The sequence below is a fragment of the Delphinapterus leucas genome, chromosome 12 (genome assembly GCF_059928025.1).
Source record: "Delphinapterus leucas isolate spDelLeu-1000000601 "Yukka" chromosome 12, BTC_Dleu_Yukka2, whole genome shotgun sequence".
NCBI classification, from domain to species: domain Eukaryota; kingdom Metazoa; phylum Chordata; class Mammalia; order Artiodactyla; family Monodontidae; genus Delphinapterus; species Delphinapterus leucas.
In genome coordinates this window covers 75,340,531-75,353,432 of record NC_143140.1, presented here as the reverse complement: position 1 = coordinate 75,353,432, position 12,902 = coordinate 75,340,531, and the positions used below count along the sequence as shown (strand labels likewise).

Sequence of the window (12,902 nt, the reverse complement as noted above, 5' to 3'; positions counted from 1 at the left end):
TGCCAAGACAGGAGGGGGTTAAAGCAGCGGCTGACTGGGGGCTCTGGCTCACTCAGGCCTGGGGGAGGGAGGGGTACGGTAGTCATAATTGGAATGCAGGGCGAGCCTGCAGTGGCAGAGGCAGGCATGACATTTCAACAGCCTGAGGCGCACCATGTGTTCTCCCAGGGGAGTTGTCCCTGGGTCATGGGACCCTGGCAGTGGTGGGCTGCGCAGGCTCCCGGGAGGGGAGGTGTGGATAGTGACCTGTGCTTGCATGCAGTATTCTTGGTGGCAGCGGCAGCAGCCTTAGCATTTCATGCCCATCTCTAGGGTCCGAGCTGATAGCCGTGGCTTGTGCCCATCTCTGGAGCTTGTTTAGGCGGTGCTCTGCCTTCTGTGGGCACACGGGGAAGGAATCCCCTCTCCTCGCGCACCCCGAAACAATGGTCTCTTGCCTCTTAGGCAGTTCCAGACTTTTTCCCGGCCTCCCTCCCACTGGCTGTGGTGCACTAGCCCCCTTCAGGCTGTGTTCACACAGCCAACCCCAGTCCTCTCCCTGGGATCTGACCTCCGAAGCCAGAGCCTCAGCTCCCAGCCCTCACCCGCCCCAGCGGGTGAGCAGACAAGCCTCTCGGGCTGGTGAGTGCTGGTTGGCACTGATCCTCTGTGCGGGAATCTCTCCGCTTTGCCCTCCACACCCCTGTTGCTGCGCTCTCCTCCGTGGCTCCGAAGCTCCCCCCCCCCGCCCAACCCCCCACGCCCCCCGTCTCCGCCTGCGAAGGGGTTTCCTAGTGTGTGGAAACTTTTCCTCCTTTACAGCTCACCTTCCAGAGGTGCAGGTCCTGTCCCTATTCTTTTGTCTCTGTTTATTCTTTTTTCTTTTGCCCTACTCACGTACATGGCGAGGTTCTTGCCTTTTGGGAGGTCTGAGGTCTTCTGCCAGCGTTCAGTAGGTGTTCTGTAGGAGTTGTTCCACGTGTAGATGTATTTCTGATGTATTTGTGGGGAGAAAGGTGATCTCCATGTCTTACTCCTCCGCCATCTTGAAGGGCCCCCCTCCAGTGCCTTCTGATTTATTCAATGCCTAGGACAATGTCTGCTGCATAGTAGGTACTCAGAAATCTTGTGCTTATTTGTTGCTTCACCACGGACCTTCAGAGATTCAAAGCCTGGTCCCCAAATCATTACTTTCAAAGTTGTGGGTGTTAGCAAGGCTGCTTTGGTAGATGAAGGCCTTTTCAGTATTACTCTTTTATCTCAGCCACACTGTTTAGGTCACTGCTTTGTCTGACCCTGGATAAGATTTCCCTGACTTCTCTGATTCTGTTTCTTCTCTTTTCTGTGCCTTTGGCTGACCCCAAATTTAGAAAACCTCATAATATAATTTGACCCTCTAGATTTTCTCAGAAGTCTGTCCCTAGTGACTGAGCTTACTCTGCACTGCTAGAATGCCAGCAGAGTCTGACCTCAAAAGTACTGAGTCTGCTTTCTCCCAATTGAGAATGTCATTCATATTTCTTTTCAGGATTCTTCCCAGGAGGATACCTCTAGATGTGGCCAAATACACATGAGCAGTAAACAAATGTAAACATGCTTGACTTCCACTAACCACTGGGAAAATGATAATTAAAATTAAGAGAAGCCATTTTTCCATCCAACAGACTACCATGAGTTTAAAAAATTGAAAATATCCAAAGTTAGCATGGATGTGGGAAAACTCTCATCTATTTTTGGTGCGAGTGAATATTGATGAACATCTTTAGATACCCAATTAACAGGGTTGATCAAAATTTCAAATGCACATATTTACTAGTTTCCTTTTGATTGTTTTCTGTTGTTTGCCAATTAGTTTTTGAATTTTTGTCTCTTTTTTTTCCCCCTGTGTTAGGCTTCTCCAGAGAAAGAGAAACAACAGGAGGTAGATAGATGGATAGATAGATAGGGAAATAGCTAGCTAGCTATAGCTGTAAGTAAAAGAGGTTTATTATAGAATTTGCTCACATGATTATGGAGGCCAAGGAGTCCCACTATTTGCCATCTGCAAGCTAGAGGACCAGCAATGCCAGTGGTGTAATTCAGTCCAGGTCTGAAGGTCTGAGAAACAGGAACACTGAAGGCAGAAGACAGCTGTCCCAGCTCAAGCAAATTCCTCTTTCTTTTGCTTTTTTGTTCTTTCGGGCCTTCAATGGATTCAGTGAGGCCCACTCACACTGGTGAGGGCAGCCTTCTTTACCCAGTCTACAGACTCAATTACTAATCTCTTCTAGACACACTCTCACAAACACACTGAGAAATAATGTTTAACCAGCTACCCGGGCATCCCTTAGCCCAATCATATTGACATGTAAAATTAACACATAAAATCTTTTTCTTTTCTTCCTTTCTTTCTTCCTTTCTTTCTCTCTCTCTCTCTTTCTTTCTTCCTTCCTTCCTTCCTTCCTTCCTTCCTTCCTTTCTTTCTTCCTTCCTTCCTTCCTTCCTTTCTTCCTTCCTTCCTTCCTTCCTTCCTTTCTTTTTCTTTCTTTCTTCCTTCCTTTTTTTCTTTCTCTTTCTTTCTTCCCTTCTTTCCTTCTTTCTTTTTTTAAAAGAAATCTTGCTGGCTGAAATTTGTTTCCTTAAGAGAGTCTTCTTGTGATGTGTGTCCTTCACTTGTTTTCCCCTATGTTCCTTTCATCCTTGCTTGCTTAGTTAGAGAGAGGGAAGCAACTATAACTGGGTTATTTTTTATTTAAAGGACTTTGCTGAGAGCCACCCTCATTCTTGAAGGTCAAAAATAAATGGGAGATGTGTTTCCAAAGAAATGAATTAGCAGATATAGGGAGATACCTCAAGCACAGGCTGACTCTGTGCCATTTTAGAGGGTGGACTGGGTTCTGTTCGGACTGGGTTCTGCTCGGACTTTCTCCTCTTCATCCATAGCATGTCCAGCTCCCAGGTCTCCTTTCTCTAACTGAAGACCCAGGACTGTCACCAGCCTACGTGGGGTCATGTGTGAATTACAAGAGGGCTTTGGGTAATGCCTGCTGGCTAGTGCTTGGGGAGCAGATGCTGTCTTCAGGTGATCTGGGGAAAGGATTTAGCTCTGCTTGTAGAACAGAGCAGGGGCTTCATTCCAGCTCCCTCTGCTCAGCCTCTGGGCCAGGCATCCTTTTGCAGGGCCTGCCTGCACAACCTTCCCTGAAGCCCTGCAAAGTATGCTGGCTTTGTCTTCAGATCTGACATTGAGGAAATCGGCATTTTGCCTGAGCTCTAAAGACATGGTCCTTAGACTCCCCCACCTCAGTCCAGGCTTTAGAGTTTTTGGCAGTAGGTTTTGTTTGGGGCATGGTCATTTCTTTGTTTCATTGAAGACAGAGTTTTCAGAGAAGAGAGTAAAATAAAATCCCTACTTCTTCTACCACGTTAACCAGAAGTTTAATTTCAGAAACATAACATTATAACTATTTGAAATTGTCTTTCATTTCATACTTTTTTTCAGTGCTCACTTCACTCATTCACAATTGGCTGTGTTAGTCATGTACACTCTCTGCAGAGAGAATAAGTACTTAGATTGCTAAACTTACACAGTATTGCTCAAAAACACTTTTTTTCCCCTTGACTTTTGTGCCAGCAAGATCTTTCTCAGCCATCCTGGGTTCTTGTACTCTCCTATGTTCTTTTGCAGTTTTCCGAAGAACGCAGCTGTCTGGGAAGGCACACTAAAGGGGTCAACACTTAGATCATGGAATAATTCACCCATTTCCAATAAACAGCACCAAACCGAGCATTAGTTGGTTTCAGAATTCCAGTTGACTATGATGATCATTTTAGCTAAACTCTCAGCTGCTGGCAGGACTGGTGGAATGGTCTGAGTGAGGCTGTGCCTATTTGTAAGTCCACATTGGGCATGGGGAGGTAGGGAACAAAACAACTACTTGATTAAGAAATGCTAGTTTGTTGACGATTTTTTTTTTTTTTTTGCTTGTTTTAAATTTTTCTTTTCCTGGGTTGTTCGGTCCAACTGGAAAAAACCAGTTTACAATTGACCAGATAGGGAAAGAGTCGGGTGTGGAAATCCAAATTAGTTGGTGCCATAGTTTTTTTCTGACTGATTCTGATACCTTAGGGATTACCACCCTGGGCCACTGGTTTTTTTTGTGGGCAGCCACTGGTGAGGAGAGCTCTTGGGCATCTTTTTGTTTTTCCCAAAGGCTGTGTCTTTGGCCTTAGAACAATTACTGATGTGCTCATGACCCTCCTATGAGTCCACCCAGCAGGGTGGCCAGGCCAGGACTTCGGCTCCGTCTCTTGCACGTGGAAGTGTCTCCTACATACTTAGATTTTGTGACCCAGAGTCCAGGGTTTGAACAACAGCCCTGTTTGTAAATAGCTTTAAAAGAACACTTCAGTGTCCCCAAGTTGTACTGAGAATTTTTCTCCTGTTTTGTAACTTTGGTGTGTGGGGGGTGGGTAGGTTGGGGTGGGGTGTGTGTGTGTCTCTGTTTAAAGTCCTCAGAAGAGAGTCTTTTCTTGTAAAGATTCTTTGTTTTAAAAATAGTATTCTTTGGTTTCCAATTTGCTTTTTATGAGGAGAAACCATAAAAACATATTCATTTATAAGGAGGAGTGGGGTAAAGAGCATACAAGAAATGCATACTTAACAGAAGAGCTGTGACAATGTCTTCATCTAACCAGCATGGTCCAGCACATTAAAAAAAAAAGTCCCGGGCTTCCCTGGTGGCGCAGTGGTTGAGAGTCCGCCTGCCGATGCAGGGGACGTGGGTTCGTGCCCCGGTCCGGGAAGATCCCATATGCCGCGGAGCGGCTGGGCCCGTGAGCCATGGCCGCTGAGTCTGCGCGTCCGGAGCCTGTGCTCCGCAACGGAAGAGGCCACAACAGTGAGAGGCCCGCATACCGCAAAACAAAAAATCCCAGTACCAAACAAATTACTCTTCAAGGGGAGGCGGCTGAGAGCAGTGTGTACAGAAAGTGTCCAGTTTAGGTAGAAAATGTAAAAGAATTGACCTCCGCCTCAGGGTCTGCTGAGTATTGTGGATAGACCCAGGACTGGGATGGACATCGTCTCAAACATGCTCACCGCCCAGGTCATCTGTAATTTGCACTGAGGTGTAATTGAAGCTGTTTTCCAAGATGATCAATGTTTCCTTAGCGTAAAAATCGGGGATCAGCACGTGATCTCCTTGGCTGGCTGGGGTTGGATTTCAGCAGAGGCTGAAGAGAAGAGAATCGAGCATCGGGAATATTTGGACCACGCGAAGCCGCTGGGGATCCTACACACCTGAGAGGTTTTGTGTAACAATTTTAACAGTTGCTGCCACGTTGCATCGTAGTCTTACCAGTCTTGCTAAAACATATTGCACTTTTCTGTTTCTTCAAATCATGATAAATAAAATAAAACCTTTTTTTTATTAATTCCATTTTTTCTCAAATTCTTTTCCCATTTAGGTTATTATTGAGTATTGAGCAGAGTTCCCTGTGCTATACACTAAGTCCTTGTTGGTTATCTATTTTAAATATAGCAGTGTGTACTTTTTAAATGTTTAAATCAGGAATAGCCTCAAAGCATTGATCAGTGTCTCAGCTGTTGGCAGAGCTGGTTCCAGGGCCTGTGGAGGTTTGGGAGACCATCCTTTTGAATAGTGTGTCTGTTTTTGGTGGATATTGGTGGTGTTTCCCTGCCTTGTGGTCTGGGGTGCCTTCTCAGTGCCATCAGTGTGTGGCCTGCAGCCCCTGACCCATAGGAGCATCTCTTCTATTTCCTTCTTTGCTGCTCCCAGGCTTCTGGGTGCTGAAAAACCCTTCAAACCAGCTTGTTAAGGTTGTTAAACTGGAGTCTGAGACACCAGCCAAGGCCTGAGAGGACTCAGCATGTGCCATCTTTAGTGTGGACCAGAAGAGAGCTATTTTTGCCTAAAAGGTGCCTTTCTTGCTTACTTCTTGATCTCTGGCTGTGTTTTGTGTAGATGAGGGTTTTGACTAGCATAATTTGATAGATTAGGAATCACTGTGATTTGAAGAAAAAAGATGAATAAAAATAGGGTAAAGGCCATATTGTATTTGGAAGTTGTGTTCTACCCTGACCACGTTAAGGCAAAATCCCCTACAACTGCTTTCACACCATGTGGCTGAGCTCTAGGAGAGCGGTCAGTGAGCCTAGACTGTTGGGGGACTATAAAACAGAAAAGTGGCTCTGGGTGAATTTGGTAGAAGGAAATGTGACTTCCTGTCCTGTTGCTACCTTGGAAAATAAACCATTCAGCATGGATCTGTTTCCTTAATTGTAAGTTGAAATATTTAAAACAGAAAATAAGAGTCTTCTAGCTTAGCATTCTGAATTGTGTGTGTGTTTCTATTTCAAGTCCTTTAAAATACAAGACTCATGGCAGGTGGCCAAATAGTACACATCGCATCCAGTGACATCCTGAGATCAGCTATCAGGACAGGAGCAGCAGAACAAATGACCTGGGCCTCTCTCATCAACCCTGACTTGATGGAACAGGGCAGGCAATATTGGAGATGGATACCACTTTTCTGCACAGAAACCTTTTAACCAGCATCCATTAGACAGCAGAGAACGGGGTGGCTTCTCTGCTGGGGCCCCGGAGCTGTCAAAATTGATGAATAAGAATAATTCTGACACACTCCTCATTGGTGTATGGTGGGCTGCCTGAATTTTAAAATCCTCTTCCTTTCTCTAAAAATGTTATATCTCATTCTGTATGTTCCAAGATGATCTACATTTAATATTTTTCCACCCCCTTAAATCTTGCCATCTACATGCTGATGGGTGAAGGGATATCTCATTCTGAAAATCTCAAGCAACTTTTAATTTTAACAAAACTGCAAAATTCATAAATTTTAAAAGGAAAGAAGAGGGGTGGGGAGGCGTATTTCACTTTCAACGTGTTGTCAGAAATGAGTGAGCTAGAGTCTGGAGACAAAATCTTGGCCATGAAATGATGACAAGATACCCATGATTCTGATCTGTCACAGTGATGATAACAGACAGATTGGTTCTTCCCGAGGGTCCTGGGGGCTTCCTGAGGATGGCGGCTGGTTTGGAACCAGAGCTGAGATTTCCTCCTCTCCTTTTCAGATTGTGTTTGCAGCATGCTCGCCAGACACGGAATCTTAGAAGAGCCACTGCAAATGCTAGATGCAGTCTGTAGAATTCATTGTCTTTTAAATTTGGATATCATTCATGACCACACACATGCTTAGGAAATGGAGTATACATATGTCATTCAGATGCTCCTGGTACAGTACGTATACTTGTGAAAATGTATCTGTGTAAGGTACTAGAGTCTCTTATAAGGTCCAAAAAAAATCCTGTGTGGATCTGTCCACTTTATAGACCCCAAGGACACCTCTGATCCCTGGTTAGTCATCCATTCACCCACGTCCCCAGTGCTCTGAGAGCTTCAGGGATTGCCTGCTAGGGTCTAATTCATACACTGTATTTACATGTTGAATTATAATCCTACTCTACCTAAATCAAATCACTGCCTTGCTTTCCTATTACCTATAACAATAAAGTCAAATTCCTTGCTTGAGTTCCAAGGCCCCTCTGATCTGGTCCATACCTCCCATCTCCTCTCCTGTCACTGTCCTGCCCAATCCCTCTCCTTCTCAGCCGCCCTGGCATCCTTTCTGTTCCTAGAGCACCAATCTCATTTCCTCAGGGCTGTCGCACTTTCTGTTCTCTCTGCCTGGAATGCACGTTTCACTCTGCAAGATTGGCTGCGGCTTCTTGACATTTATTCAGTTCCCTGACCAAATGTCCCACCCTCCGAGAGGTCTTTCCCAACTACCGTATCAACCACTACTCCCTCTCCATCACTTATCACATGAACGTTTTATTTTTCTTCTCACTCTGAGACTGGATCTCTGTTTATCTACTTGCCATCTGCCCGTCTCCCAGGCAAGAGAGCGAGCTCAACGGCAGCAGGGACATTGCCGATGTTTTTCAAGGCCCCCTGGGCAGCCCCGAGAAACGGGCCTGGCACGGAGGGGTGGCTGACTCCATATGTGTGGACTCAGTGACCACACCTGCACTAGCTGCAAAGTGAGAGTCATGTTTTGAGAGTCAGAACGACAACAACAAACTAAACTAGGAAAATAAAATTTCTTCTGAACGATTGTCCCAAATGTCATAAATCTGCATTTCCTGCTGGATTTACATCACTTACTTCTGTTTTTTTCTTTTTTGCGGTACGCGGGCCTCTCACTGCTGTGGCTTCTCCCGTTGCGGAGCACAGGCTCTGGACGCGCAGGCTCAGCGGCCATGGCTCACGGGCCCAGCCGCTCTGTGGCATGTGGGCTCTTCCCGGACCGGGGCACGAACCCGTGTCCCCTGCATCAGCAGGCGGACTCTCAACCACTGCGCCACCAGGGAAGCCCCATCACTTGCTTTTGGACAAACGAAAAAGTACAATTCTCTTATATCCCAGAGACTTTTCTGCATCCATTTGCTTCCTCCCATCCCTGTCACCTTGGAAATCGCTCGCTCAGCTGGCCGTGCTCTCTTGTCTCCTCTAAAGCCGATTTGCAGCTCCTGCCCTGAGGAAGCCCTTCTCATCAGCCTGTCCCTCCACCTCCGTCCTCACTCCTCAGCACATTTGGGTGCTGGCATGTTCACAGGCATCCTATGTGTGAATTTGCACTTGCTGATGTCCTTTTCTAGAAAAGTAACTTTATCCTTTGATGTAGAGGTAGCAGGGAGAGGGACAGGCAAGGGTACTTTGTAATCATATTTTCAGTTACTTGAAAGTAAAAAATTGTGATTTTTTTCCCCCTTTGCAAAAATTTTTTAATGCTGTTAACTGATATCAGAAGCCACGTGGGTCTCCTATTAAATGGGCCTGCTGTCATCTTCAGAAAGGTAGTTTGTTGCCTGAAAGAAACAACAAAGTCTTGTTTGTCTACCGACTAAAATTTAAAACACGCAATGTGACTGCAGCCAATCAGAATGGTCTCAACCTTTCCAGTAATGACAACATGTCCATGGTCCTTGACAGTGGGACGTGAAGAAGGGCACTTACTCCTGTGAATCACAGGGTGCAGGATTTCGGGGGTCTCTGCTGACCTCCCAGCCCAGGGCAGACCCTGTGAAGCCATCCAGCACTGCAGCAGAGCCAGCGAATAGTGAGGTCACTCACCTCATCCTTCCTCCTGCCTCTGGGCAGCAGCAAAGCCAACCGACCCTAGTCAAACAGCTTTTACAAGAGCCGCACACACTTTCTCTTCAGTGTTTCCAAAGACAAAACCTCGGCGGGGTGTGTGAAGTGACAACACAGGAAGGTGGTTGTAGGGCCGAACCAACCCTGCTCTCCATTCTCTCTCCCAGGCTCAGAGACCAGCCTGCCTTCCTGTGGTTTCCGTGGAATCGAAATGTTTGCATAGGTTTCGTCATCTCCAGGAGAAGCTAGCTGGTCATGCAGTGACGGCCTCGTCCTTCACCAGGATGTCAAGTGTCGGAGGATGAACCCAGAGACTTCATAGAGCAGGTGTGTCCCCCCATCCTCCACCTGACTTTCTGCACCTTCAGGTTTCATAACTCAACCTGTCTCAGAGTGAGGTGTTATTTAACGGTGTGATAAAACAAGGATACATATTTTTACCGTGTTCACACCTGTGGGATTTTGAACTACAAAAAGGCAGCAAAGGGGAAAGAGAAAGGGTCAGTGAAACCCTATACTTCATTTTCATTTCTCAACACCCCTGTTTCTGATACCCAAGCATTTCTTCCTTCTACCATTTTCTTCTCACTGAGTCCTCACAGCTCAAGTAGAAAACAACCCATGGGCGTGATTAAAAAGAGAGATTTCCTGGGAGGTAGGGAGTACGACTGGCTCAGACCTCCTGCGTTGGTCCCACTGGGGCCTCACAGCTTGTCTGGTGGGGATATACTGAGCGCAGGCCTGCAGCTCACATTCCGGTCGAGTGAGCCCTCACCCGGGATTGGCGGGGCTGTGCACATGTGTGTATATGTGCATGTGTATGTGTGCTAGGAGCAGGCTCGTGGGATGGGGAGGGTGGAAAAGCCTCAAAATTCAACCTCCAGAGAGGAGTTTTAACTCAAGAGAGTCCCAACTGAAGACTTTTAGTACAAAACTAGAGACAAATGCATCCTTTATCAAAAGGTGTTACCAGGAAACATGTCAACTACTTGTACTTTTCATTCAAACTTAAAGTTAAGTCACAGTTAACAGGCCCTTCTGGACTCTTAACTAAAGATTGTAGCCGGAACAGAATTATCTAGAGCTCCACAAGAAATCTTCCATGTGCTGTCTGTCACTGGCTTTGACAGGCCTGGTTCTACTGATGTTACCATGTCCTGTGTGTCTCTCTGAACTTGTTCTAGCCCGTGTTTATACTGTCTCTCCACACCCCATCTGCAGCCAGTATTTGAACAACTCCTCCTGTCTCTTTCTTCCAAACAGAAAAGAGGGAGGTACCACCAGTGTCCTCTGATGGAGTGTCATGGAATCACGGCTGTGACATCTTAATAGCCGCACTCCATGACAGAGCCAAAGTTGTCCCTGCTTTGCTAAATGACAGGTCAGGAGGGGCACAAAAAATGACTTTCTCTCAGCCTCCTCCTATCCTGTACTTTAATGCATTTTCAGTCAGATTACTCAGAATTATTAACATTTTATAGTGTATTGGAAAAGTGATGTCAGGTCATTTTCTTTTTTCTTTCCTTTTTTAAAAAAAATATTTATTTAGGCTGTGCCGGATCTTAGTGGCGGCATGTGGGATCTTTTAGTTGTGGCATGCGGCCTTCTTGGTTGCGGCTTGTGAACTCTTAGTTGTGGCATGCATGCGGAATCTAGTTCCCCGACCAGGGATCGAACCAGGGCCCCATAAATCAGGAGCGTGGAGTCTTACCCACTGCACCACCAGGGAAGTCCCAATGCCAGGTCATTTGCTAAAGCCTGAGTCTTCCTGCAGTTTATCCCCAGCTCAGCTTTTGAGCTGGTAGCATAAAGCCCTCTCAGTTTTCCCATTTGAGAAGAGAGGTAAATGAAATGGGCCTTCAATGTGCTTTCAAGAAGACATGATTTTTAAAGTCACTTTGAAAAATTTAGAAATGAGCACAATTGCTTTTTCTATCCCTCATTTGGTTAATAGAGAAAAGGGTTTCTCAAGCTAAGATGAGAACTTCTGGAAGAGTCATGAGCTCTATGGCTCTGGATGTCTCCCAGCTGGTTTTAACAGGCAACTCAGGTCTGGGGAGGGATGGATGGCTAAGTGCCAGCTTAATTGGAACGTGGGGTTCCAATTCCAGCTCCACCACTATGTGTGACCTTGGTCAATACCCTAACATCATTACAGATCACAGTGATAAATAACGTCGTTACATTATCAGTGGGAATAATAAGAGTAGCTACCTCATAGGATTACTATAAGGGTTAAATGAGCCCATCCATTTGGTTATTATTCTGGTGAATAGTAATTGTAGGGCAGAGAAAAGAGATTTATTAATCGCTGAGAAATTGGGAGGATGAACAGTTTAATGAAATTCAAAAGCTATTGGAAGAGGGCAATAACTTGGTGGAATTAACATCACATTTTATTTTTATTTTACAAAATCCCTTTGGGGTTCTTGTATATGGAAGGGTGTCTCACTATCCCTGCCACCCCTGTCACTTTAGGCTAGACCATGGCAGCTTCTCCAAGGACTGTGTTTTGTCATTTTAAAATTGGTTAGATGGGGTAATTCTCACCATATTTAAAACCAACCTGACTCATTTTCGAGCTCTTGGATTACACTTTATTTTCAAAAGTTTGGGGGAAGTTCTTACCCAAAATGCCATGGTGGATTCTAGAATTACAGAAATTTCTTCCCAAAGCACATCCGAAGAACCAATTGTACAAACTGTCAGTTATAAGATGAATAAGGTCTGAGGACCTAATGTGTAACATGGTGACTATAATTGATAACACTATCATATAATTGAAATTTGCCAAGAGAGTAGAACTAAAATGTTCTTACGCACACAAAAAAGATAACTATGTGAGGTGATGAACGTGGTAATTAACTCCACAGGGGAAATCTTTTCACAGTGAATGTATATGGAAAATCATCATGTTGTACACTTTAAATATCTTACAATTTTGTTTGTCAATTATACCTCAATAAACCTGGACGGATAGAGAGATAGATAGATAAATAAATAAAGCAAGCAAGTAAGTGAGTGACAAATGGTTCCACCTCCTCTCAAATAGAGAAAGGTCTTTTTTGGCCAAGAGGAGGGAATTTCTTTTCCTCACTTCTCTCCCCAACTCTCAATGCAACCCCAAATCAAGATTATTTAAATTCTCAAACTTACTTAACAGAGTGGTCTCCCAGTGCTATAACCAGCCACGCTTCCATGTGGAAACACAGCCAACACTTTTTGTTCACCCATTATTGAGCTTCTTTCTCCTCATTTCCTTCAAAAGATGAGAATTAGGTGGGGAAGCAATGTATCTGCCTGTGAGTTCTCCTGTGTCCAAGTTCAGTAGAGGGATGGAAATATAAGGCTTCTTCCCCATGGGGCAAAGATGTGAATGTCTCATTGAAGGAGGCCTCCAGCCCAGAGGAGCCAGAGGCTGGTGATGACATGTTTTCCTGGCCCCGGGATTGGGCTGTGACCTCCAGGGCCAGTGTTTCATGCCTGCATCACCATACAGGCTCCAGGGAGTGGGCCTGGCCCCGGGACCATGGTCCTTGCTGTAATGGCCCTTCCTCCACCTCCTTCCACCCTCACCTGGGCTGCCTCGTATTTCCCCAGTGTGGCTCCTTCTGCCCAGTGGGGACCTTTCTCTCCACCCTCAATGCAGAAGGAGCCACACCAGCCTAGTGGTGAGGGTGAACTCAGGACAGACTTTTCCCCATAATTCTGAATTTCCTATGTTTTGTCAGTGTAAACCAG

General features: G+C 45.5%; 1 protein-coding gene across 3 annotated transcripts in view; it reads left to right on the top strand.

Annotated features, from left to right (window-relative positions):
- Positions 1 to 12,902, top strand: part of ADAT2 (adenosine deaminase tRNA specific 2) — a 117,252-nt gene that overhangs the window by 51,661 nt on the left and 52,689 nt on the right. For 2 of the 3 annotated variants that reach the window (XR_002642629.2, XR_002642630.2), the window contains exon 7: positions 9,329 to 9,488. The gene's annotated coding sequence lies outside the window, so the exon portion shown is untranslated. Of the gene's footprint in view, positions 1 to 9,328; positions 9,577 to 12,902 lie in introns of those variants that run through there. The other variant, XR_004022397.2, reaches the window with a different exon arrangement.